Source organism: Triticum aestivum, chromosome 6D, assembly GCF_018294505.1.
Source record: "Triticum aestivum cultivar Chinese Spring chromosome 6D, IWGSC CS RefSeq v2.1, whole genome shotgun sequence".
Taxonomy (NCBI): domain Eukaryota; kingdom Viridiplantae; phylum Streptophyta; class Magnoliopsida; order Poales; family Poaceae; genus Triticum; species Triticum aestivum.
Window position 1 is genome coordinate 180,268,657 of NC_057811.1, and position 10,187 is coordinate 180,278,843.

Genomic DNA, 10,187 nt, shown 5'->3' on the forward strand with positions numbered 1-10,187 from the left:
ATTCATAGCTTAGGATTCCCTTCCTGCCGACACGAGGGGCAAGCAATACTGTGCGCTTTGCGAGATAGGTGCCACATCGAAGTTGCATTTGGTATTTGAACATCAAACCACCCTTTTCATACATATATTTGGTCCACATGCAAGTGTGTTCGTGTTCTGACCCTCTCTCGCATCATGTTTCGCCAAATTTATGAACATTAGACAAGTCGGATGACGCAACACACACGCTTCACTCAAACTAACCATGTGCCATGACCGTGCCCTGTCACGCACATCCGCATAGTACATTGGGCTCCACGAGGCTTCCCCTCTCAAAAATATATACCCGCCTGCAGCTTTTTTCTATTTGATAACACACGGTTATTATGTTTTGACCGTGTGTGATGTTTCTTGTTCCCGCTCCTACGTGCATCCCTCGAAAATATCTGCCCGCCTTGAGGGTTTTTCTGTTTCATAACACACGGTTGTTATTTCCGGACCATGTGCGATGCACCATCATCCAAATTTTCAATAGCCCCGGCATTTCACTCCCGCGTAGTAAAATTTTCAATAGCCATGTCATTTCCTCAAACACACTACCCGCCCCCTCCACACACACAAACACACACACACACACACACACACACACACACACCAAGACCTCCTCAGGCGCGCGCGCGCGTGCACACACACACACCCTCCCTCGCTCAAAACCCTTGCAAGGTCGCCGCCGCCGCAAGGCCTCCATTGTCAACATCTGCCGGTTTGCCCATGCAGCTTACCCACCGATATCCATACCGAGGCCGCCCAGAGTTTCTTAGATGACGCTTGCCTAACGCCCCCTTTCCCACAGATCCCCATCCCCATCCCCCGCTCCATAGCGTCGCAGCCTAAGCCTGGCTACGCTTCACGTGGAGTTCGAGGAGCGACTGGCCCAAAAGAGGTGTATCACGGTCTCTTCGCCCGACGTCGCTGAGGAAGCTGACGACCATTACTTGCCGCAGGCACTCAATCAGCGGGCTAGAGTATGCGGGTATGTCGCGGATGATGGCTACGACATCGAGGTCGTCTACAGCGATGACTTGACACGAGCTATGTCTCAGGTTAAGTGGGCCACCCCAACCCCTCGGGTTCAACCGTCGTCGATCTCATCCATGGCCCTGCCGCTGATCTCCTCTGGCTCGCTGTCAAGAATTTGCCATCGATCCCCTTTTGTCATTTCTGAAGGACACGTTCTGCGACGCTGGCTTAGGATCCAAAGCTTCCTAGTCAGACCTCATCGACGGCGACCACGAGGAGGGCACCCTCTCCGGCTCTTCCAAGGGGAAGGAGCCCATCTGCGACAACATGGATCGCATCTAGGGTCCGTGCTCTTCCCATGGGAACGAGCCCATCTGTGACGAGTGAGGAAACCCATGATTTGTTTTGTTGGGCCTCTTCACAGGGGGGAACCCATGATTTGTTTTGTCGAGTCCCTTTTGTAGTGTAGTGAGAATATGTCCAGTTTTAATTGCTATATTTGGGTTTTTGCAGTATGCCTTGTTTATTTCAGTTGTTCACAGTGTGATGCTCTATATGTGCAATTATTTACTGTGCAGTACATTTCATCAATCCAGTTTTAAACATACCGATAGGAATGCATATATTTGCTTGCCGTTAAGCCTGTTATAGCTAGCATATGCCTCTTTTAAAGTTTTTTGATTGTTCGGTTGTTTGTAGTTTGCATGTGTCCAGTTTCAAATGCTATCTTTGGTTGTTTGTAGTATGCCTTGTTTATTCCAGTTATTAACAATGTGATGTTCTATATGTGCAAGTATGAACCGTGCAGTTCAATTTCATCAATACCAGTTTCAATAATACCACTATGAATGACTACATTTGGTTGCTGCATCTTGTAGTTAACACACCTTTCCATTTTTATTTAATAATAACCCATGTACTTAGACCGACACAATACCAATTTGAATGACTATGTTTGCTTGTTGCTAAATGTTAGGCCTGTTGCAGTTAACACACCTTTCCACTTGTTTTGCTTTACTAGCGTGCTTAAACCTGCACACTGAAGCTATCTTTTGGAGATTATTTTGTCTGACATGGATATATTTGGTTGATGTTTAGCCTGTTGTGCTTAACATGCCTCTCGACGTACCTATACAGGACAATTTTTGGAAAGACTAATGTTTTCCATCGAGGTTAGTTTCATCCCATGGCTTATATATACTCACCGTTCAGGATATCGGTAGCTGGTACCATATAGGCCGAGGTCTGATAAGGGACTAACCGGTGAATCGGACTTTTAACAGAATATATCTGTAACCCATTTATCATTAGGTTAACTAGGGCCATATGTAATATATCTGAGGCTACATAGCAACATGCACTGTACTTAATGTCTAATTATGCAATCCTAGGCTACATAGCAACAAGGAAGAGTGTTACCTTAATGTTCTGATGATGTCCAGATATACGTAGAAGAGGAGCAGCAACAACAACAACACAGCCATGTTTGGATACTCAACTTAGCTAGAGGTTAAAGTTAGTTTCTAGCTCATTACTAACCCTGAACTAACTCCATCCGAAGAGGTGTTTGGATGACAGGGTTAGATTGACAATAAATACACTAGGAGAACTAGCTCCAAGTAGCACCTCTTGGGTGGGATAGTTTTTTTGGGTGGGTTAGATGCAACTAACTCAAACTAGCCCTCATATTTGGATATACTTTAGGGCTATTTGAACCTGAACTAGCTCAAACTAACTCAAACCCATGGATACAACAACAATTAATCAGCTGATAATTTGTAAAAATGCAATAAACTCCTTCCGGCCCATAATATAAGATGTTAATTCATCTAATATGTGAGTATATTTGATGTTATAAGATATTATAAAAGTGTGTTGTACTAAATCATTGTGCAATTGCTGTTTAGCTTCTAATATTAACTTGGTGCTTTTAGGTACATATGTCATTGGTAAAGATCCATGCTTCGACCCTTTCTGCATATGGGCAACGAGATATCGATGAACTAGCATCAAGTGAGGAAGCTGATAAAGATTGTTAGTAACATGGGTCAAAAGATGGCAATTAAACTATTTGTTTACACTTTATCCAAGACAACAGCGAACTGCAGGATGGTGAGTAAGAACTCTGCAGCCTTCTTTTTACTGCCCATAATGAGTTGTGTTAGATGACAATGTCTGAATCTTTTTCCTTTATAGTGGTTCCCAAAGAAGTTTACTCAAGATTACCTCTCAAACTACATGATTGGTGGGCATGCAAAGGTTAAAGTATTTCTACTAGAACAGGAAGATTATCTAGATGTTTTCATGAAGACCGTGAAGGATGGGCGGTCGACCATCACAAGGGGTTGGACTAGAGTCGTGTGTGCCGTCTGCATGGAGGAGGGCACAATATGGGCATTACACTTCACCTTGTTCAACAACCAGAATGTATTTCGCCTCTTTCTTTACAGTCTTTAATAGTACAAGTATACAACTGTGGTTCATCATTCTTTATTTTGTTCTTATGTAATTCTTGAACATATGTACCTATGAATCGAATAATGCATTGGTTGTTTGAACCTGATGGATATGAATAAAGTTATAGCATACATTAAAATTCAAATCCGGTGCAATTTGAAATTGCAGCAATTAAATTACGATGAAATTACGCTCTCCAGGTCGTTACGGCACACACGGTTGGTAAAACACAAACGTTTGTGATATACACCATAATCCGACACGGCTCACAGAGAGGAAACGTGTCCAAGCATGCACACAGTTGCCGTTTGCAAAGTGTGTGCGATGTCAGACAATATCACAAATGGTGCTGTCAAACTAAACATTTGTGATAGTTGCCTTATCGTACACGATTCACAACCATGAACTGTTTCTGATGTGGTATGCATCGTAAATGTTGCACCACAGAATAGCGTGTGCGATAGTTGTCGTGTACGACGATGTTACGATGGTCCGACGTTTCGTAATCCTATCTAACACTCGTACAACGATTAGCTAATCTTCTTAATTAGTTATCACATATGGTTTGGGAAAAGTGAATGTGTGTGATTGTCTGCTTATCATACACGTTCTATAATCATGAACCTTTTGTGATGGGCCACGCATCGTATAACATAGCACCACAGAATACCGACTGTGATGGCAATGCGAGCACAAACGAGTAGCGAGTACTGTATATGCATCAAGGATCCCTATCCCCGACGGTTTTTGGGTCGTGTGGGAAGGACCCCCTATCACAGTCACTCACTTGGCGACGGTTTCAAATGCCGTCGCGGAAAGGGGTTAAAAATTGTTTGTATAGCACCTCGTTTTACCAGTGACCGCTAGGTGGCTTACGGTGGCACTACCACTCCTTGGACGGTGGAAACACGTCACCCGCCTTCTCCACCACAGGGCACCTGTCACAATCTGTGGCACACCAAGAAGAAGTATCTATGATTATGTAGCGGCCTTGGGACGTGCGTTCGTTCCTGCATACTCGCCCTAGCTAGACACCCGTCCTCACATTTAATGCGGTAGGTGTAGTAACTACGATGTACCTACGATAATCCTGATGCCATCGCAAGTACTGTGGTGACCGCTTGGCATATAAAGGAGGGCCAAGCTGCGACATCAGGTGAGAAGACCGAATGACACCACATGAGGCAAGATAGGGAGAGATCCTAAGGTAGGTTAGGATAGACACAAAGTGCTGCTAGCTCCCTTTCTGGGACTTGCAGCGCCACACAAGTTGTATCCATCCACCACTAAATCCACCTAAAAGGCCGAAGTAGGGTATTACGCACAATGCGACCCAAACCAGGGTAAAATCCTCTTGTATCCAAACCTCTCAACAGTGAGGGGATCATACCAGCGGCTGTGTCCACCGAGTCGCCCCATCGAACCAAAAAGGGGAGCAATCTCTTGCCCCCAGTTGTCGCAAGTGCCCACAAGCACGCACCCAACAATTGGTGTCGGCAATTTCAGAACAAAAGAATTGCTGGTTCTGAACTGTTAAATCTGGGTTTGATCTCAAACCATGAATAACTCTAAGTGGTTTGGTAGTATCTGAAAGTGCTAGTTATCGACTAGAGGGGGGGGGGGTGAATAGGTGATTTTTATGAAAGTCTTCACAACACAGGGGCTTTGAAGACAAACACAACAATTGGACCTATTGATATGCAGCGGAAGGTAGACTACACTAGACAAGCCATACTCAAGTAAGCAATGAAGTGAAAGCACGAAGACTATTAGCAGCTAGGTAGTATAGATCAGGATGGAAGATAGTATGAAGCCAAACAACAATAGTCGTCACACAGTGAAGTCAAACAGATCAGGCAAGCAGGCAAATGACTTCACGAAAACAAATAGTAAGTAAAGAGAGATAGGAGATAGAACCAGTTGCTTGGTGAGGACAGGGATTTGTTGGACCAGTTCCAGTTGCTGTGACAACTGTACGTCTGGTTAGGGAGGCTGAGATTCAACTCAGAAGACCGCATCTTCACCTTATTCCCCTTGAGCTAAGGACACTTAGTCCTCGCCCAATCACTCTGGTAAGTCTTCAACGTAGACTTCCAAACCTTCACAGACTTCGTTCACCGGCAATCCACAATGACTCTTGGATGCCCAGAACGCGACGCCTAACCGGCTGGAGGATTCACAGTCCTCAAGTGTAACAAGTCTTCAGGTCACGCGGACAGAAAGACTTCAGTGATGCCTAACACTCTTTGGCTCTGGGTGTTTTGGGCTTTGTCCTCGCAAGGATCTCTCTCTCAAATGCTTCGGAGGTGGGTTGCTCTCAACCGACAAAAGCCGTGCACTGACTCTGAGCAGCCACCAATTTATGGTGTAGGGGGTGGGCTATTTATAGCCACTGGGCAACCTGACCTGATTAGTCCGAAATGACCTTGGGTCACTAAGGAATTGACACGTGTTCCAATGGTCAGATTTCAAACACACGCGGCAGCTTGACTTGGGCTACAAGTAAAGCTAACTCATCCAGCTCTGGATAAGATTTGCTCTCATTGTCTTCGCTCGAAGACATAGGATTTGGTTGAGCATCACTTCAGTCACTCTGACTTTGTTCACTTGGACCCTACTTAACAGTACGGTGGTTCCTATGACTGAACAAAGAAGAAAAGGAAACTACGAAATAGCTATGTCTTTGCACTCCATAGTCTTCACGTGAATGTCTTCTCGAGTCATAATCTTCATTGTAAATATCTTCACATACCACCATTGTCTTCAGTGTCTTCACACATTTTTAGGGGTCATCTCTGGTAGGTAAACCGAATCAATGAGGGACTACTACCTGTGTTATCCTGCAATTCTCACAAACACATTAGTCCCTCAACCAGGTTTGTCGTCAATACTCCAAAACCAACTAGGGGTGGCACTAGATGCACTTACAATCTCCCCCCTTTTGGTGATTGATGACAAACTGGTTGAAGTTTTCAACGGGGATAAAAGTATGTGAAATTGTAAAGGATTGGGGTATTGTCTTCGTAAGTAGCAAAAGGCTCCCCCTGAAGATGTGCATATAAGTGTTTTGCTTTTGAATGAAAATGCACATGGCAGGTTGTACTTGTGGAGATCCTCTTCAACTTATGAAGACAATTCATCATGCATGAAAAGATATACTAAAGATAATGATATGCATAATGAAAAATGGACGTCTGTGAAATCACTTCGTGCGGAATTTATCGTCGCACGTGCGGAATTTATCATCACATCACATAGTTGACAGAAAAGGTAGCAGACGACCATCAAGTTTAAGTGTTACAACTCAAATAACCAAATGTATCAAAAGCGAGAGTTGTAATGTAATGCCCACGATGCGGCTATATCTCCCACATGTCGAGGCACGACTTAGAGGCATAATCGCATTGTAGGTATTGTCGCAAGAAGGGCCATCTTCACACAATCCCATGTAATGAACAAGAATGGGATAAAGAGAGTTGGCTTACAATCGCCACTTCACACAATACATAAATTAAATTCATACATCATCCAAAATCCACACATAGACCGACTACGGTCAAATCCAAAAGAAAGGAAGATAACCCCAAATGCTAGATCCCCGATCGTCCCAACTGGGCTCCACTACTGATCATCAGGAAACGAAACATAGTAACGACCATGTTCCTCGTCGAACACCCACTTGAGCTCGGTTGCGTCATCTGCACTGGTATCCTCGGCACCTGCAACTGTTTGGTAGCATCTGTGAGTCGCGAGGACTCAGCAATCTCACACCTGCGAGATCAAGACTATTTAAGCTTATAGGAAAGGATGGGGTAATGAGGTGGAACTGCAGCAAGCACTAAGCATATGGTGGCTAACATACGCCAATGAGAGCGAGAAGAGAAGCAACACAACGGTCGCGAAGCTAGAAATGATCGAGAAGTGATCCTGAAACTACTTACGTTCATACATAACCCATACCGTGTTCACTTCCCGGACTCCGCCGTAAAGAGAACATCATGGTTACAAACACGGTTGATGTATTTTAATTAAGTCAAGTGTCAAGTTCTCTACAACCGGACATTAACAAATTCCCATCTGCCTCATAACCGCGGGCACGACATTCGAAAGATAATACCCTGCAGGGGTGTCCCAACTTAGCCCATTATAAGCTCTCACGGTCAACGAAGGATAAACCTTCTCCCGGGAAGACCCGATCAGTCTCGGAATCCCGGTTTACAAGACATTTCAACAATGGTAAAACAAGACCAGCAAAGCCGCCCGATGTGCCGACAAATCCTGATAGGATCTGCACATATCTTGTTCTCAGGGCACACCGGATTGTCCAAACTTTAGATAGGCGAGCCCAGAGTTGCCCCTGGTGGCCACCAGCGGCTGACAGGTTGGACCAACACTCAGAGGAGCACTGGCCCGGGGGTTTAAAATAAAGATGACCCTCGGGCTCGCGAAAACCCGAGGGAAGAAGGCTTAGGTGGCAAATGGCAAAACCAAGGTTGGGCCTTGCTGGAGGATTTTATTCAAGGCGAACTGTCAAGGGGGTCCCATAAATCACCCAACTGCGTAAGGAACGCAAACTCAAGGAACATAATATCGGTATGACGGAAACTAGGGCGGCAAGAGTGGAACAAACACCAGGCATAAGGCCGAGCCTTCCACCCTTTACCAAATATATAGATGCATTATTTAAATAAGAGATATTGTGATATTCCAAAAAAAATCCATGTTCCAACATCGAACCAACTTCAACTTCACCTGCAACTAGCAACGCTATAAGAAGGGCTGAGCAAAAGCGGTAACTTAGACAAACAACGGTTTGCTAGGAAAGGATGGTTAGAGGCTTGACATGGCAATATGGGAGGCATGATATAGCAAGTGGTAGGTAGCGCAGCATAGCAATAGAGCGAACAACTAGCAAATCAAAGATAGAAGTGATTTCGAGGGTATGGTCATCTTGCCTGCAAGGTTCTCAGAGTTGTCGAAAGCTTGATCCTCGTAAGCGTTCTCAACAGGCTCCTCGTAAGCGTACTCATCTCCTAGATCTACCCACAGCAAGAACACAAGCAATGGAACCACAATCAATCATGGGAAATGCACAAGCAACATGATGCAATACATGCATGATATGCGAGATGTGATATGCGATGCATGTGCGTGCTCCGGAAGAAAAAGGATGAACAAGGCATCAACATGGCAAACCAAGTATTCCACTGGAAAGATGAGATGATTTCGGTCGAAATCGATATAAAGATCACCGGAAACGGATGCACGGTTTGCAAATGGCAAGCAAAACAAGGATGACACGATTCTGCGATTAACAGCATGATAGCACTTAGAATACATCAAGTAACTATGCTACAGTACCCCAACATAGCAACCAAGCATATGGCAGTGATCTACAAGAGATGCTTGAAAAAATAAAAACACTGAGCTACAGCTAATTTACAAAATAACAGGTTCAAACAAGCATGGCAAAAGTGCAAAAGATATCAGCTTCACAGACTTGGTGAAAATACTGAACATGCCAGAAATAACATCAGGAAGCAATGTTCAGAACAAGCAACCAACATGCTACAGAAACTTATCATAGCAAAATAAGGCATGACATGAATCTACTAAATGCATAGAACAAAAGTCCCTTACTGACCATGAGCCAAAAAGGAGCAGAAGATAAGAAGGCACCCATGTAAACATAGCAAGTTTCGTTAACAGGTTTCAGACTTAGCAGAAAACAAAGCATGGCATTAACAGAAATATGAAGGCATCTTTGTGAGCTAGATTCACTCATCACAAAGCAATGCATGACAAAACAAGCATACCAACAGAAATATGGCATGTTCATGAAGCTAAACCTAGCAAGATCAAGTTCATAGCATGCATGGATCACTAGCAACATCCATGGCAAAATTGAATATCATGTTAACATTCTGTCAGGAACATTTTGTAGCAAAAGTAGAGGAAGATTGAGACATACTATGGTACTCCATAATTGTAAACAGGGGCATGGATGGATAGAGCACAACTATATGTCCAAAACATCCTTACTGAACATACTCAAAAAAAGCATGGATCTCACTGTAGACACATGGATACATGGCATCAAAATAACAGCAGATAAAGGACTTGGCAAAATCCAGTCCCTGAAAACAGAAACATCACGAAGCCTAATATGCATGCTTGTTTTAGTCACCACATAGATCACAAAAATACAATGCATACACCCCTGTAAAGATGGCATGGCATATATCAAAACACATGTAGAGCTCATGCTCATAAGATGCACACATCAAACGCAACAAAAATAACAAAACATCAAGTTCTGATAAGTAACAGCAGTAAACATCATATAGCACTCTTGCATCAGAGATTTGGGCATCAAGATGAACTCACACGAGCATGGCACAATGGAACAAAATGAAGAGCATCTCATGGTGAACATTTCGATATATCATGCGCATGAAACGGATCAGTATGCAAGGAGATATGATGCGATGAACAGAGCCACATAATATTACAAATCCGGGGACTTGGAGGAATTTCACCTCGCGGATCTGGGGTTTACTTTGGCACGGATGCCGAGGCGGGGCTGGATCTCGCCGGAGATGGAGAGGAGGAGGCCAGAGGGGACGAGGCTCGCCGGAGAGGGAGGAGGCCGGCCGGATCTGGCCGGATCCGGCGTGGACGGAGGCCGCGCGGCGCGGGGGCGGCGACCTGGGCGACAGCGGCGGCGGCGC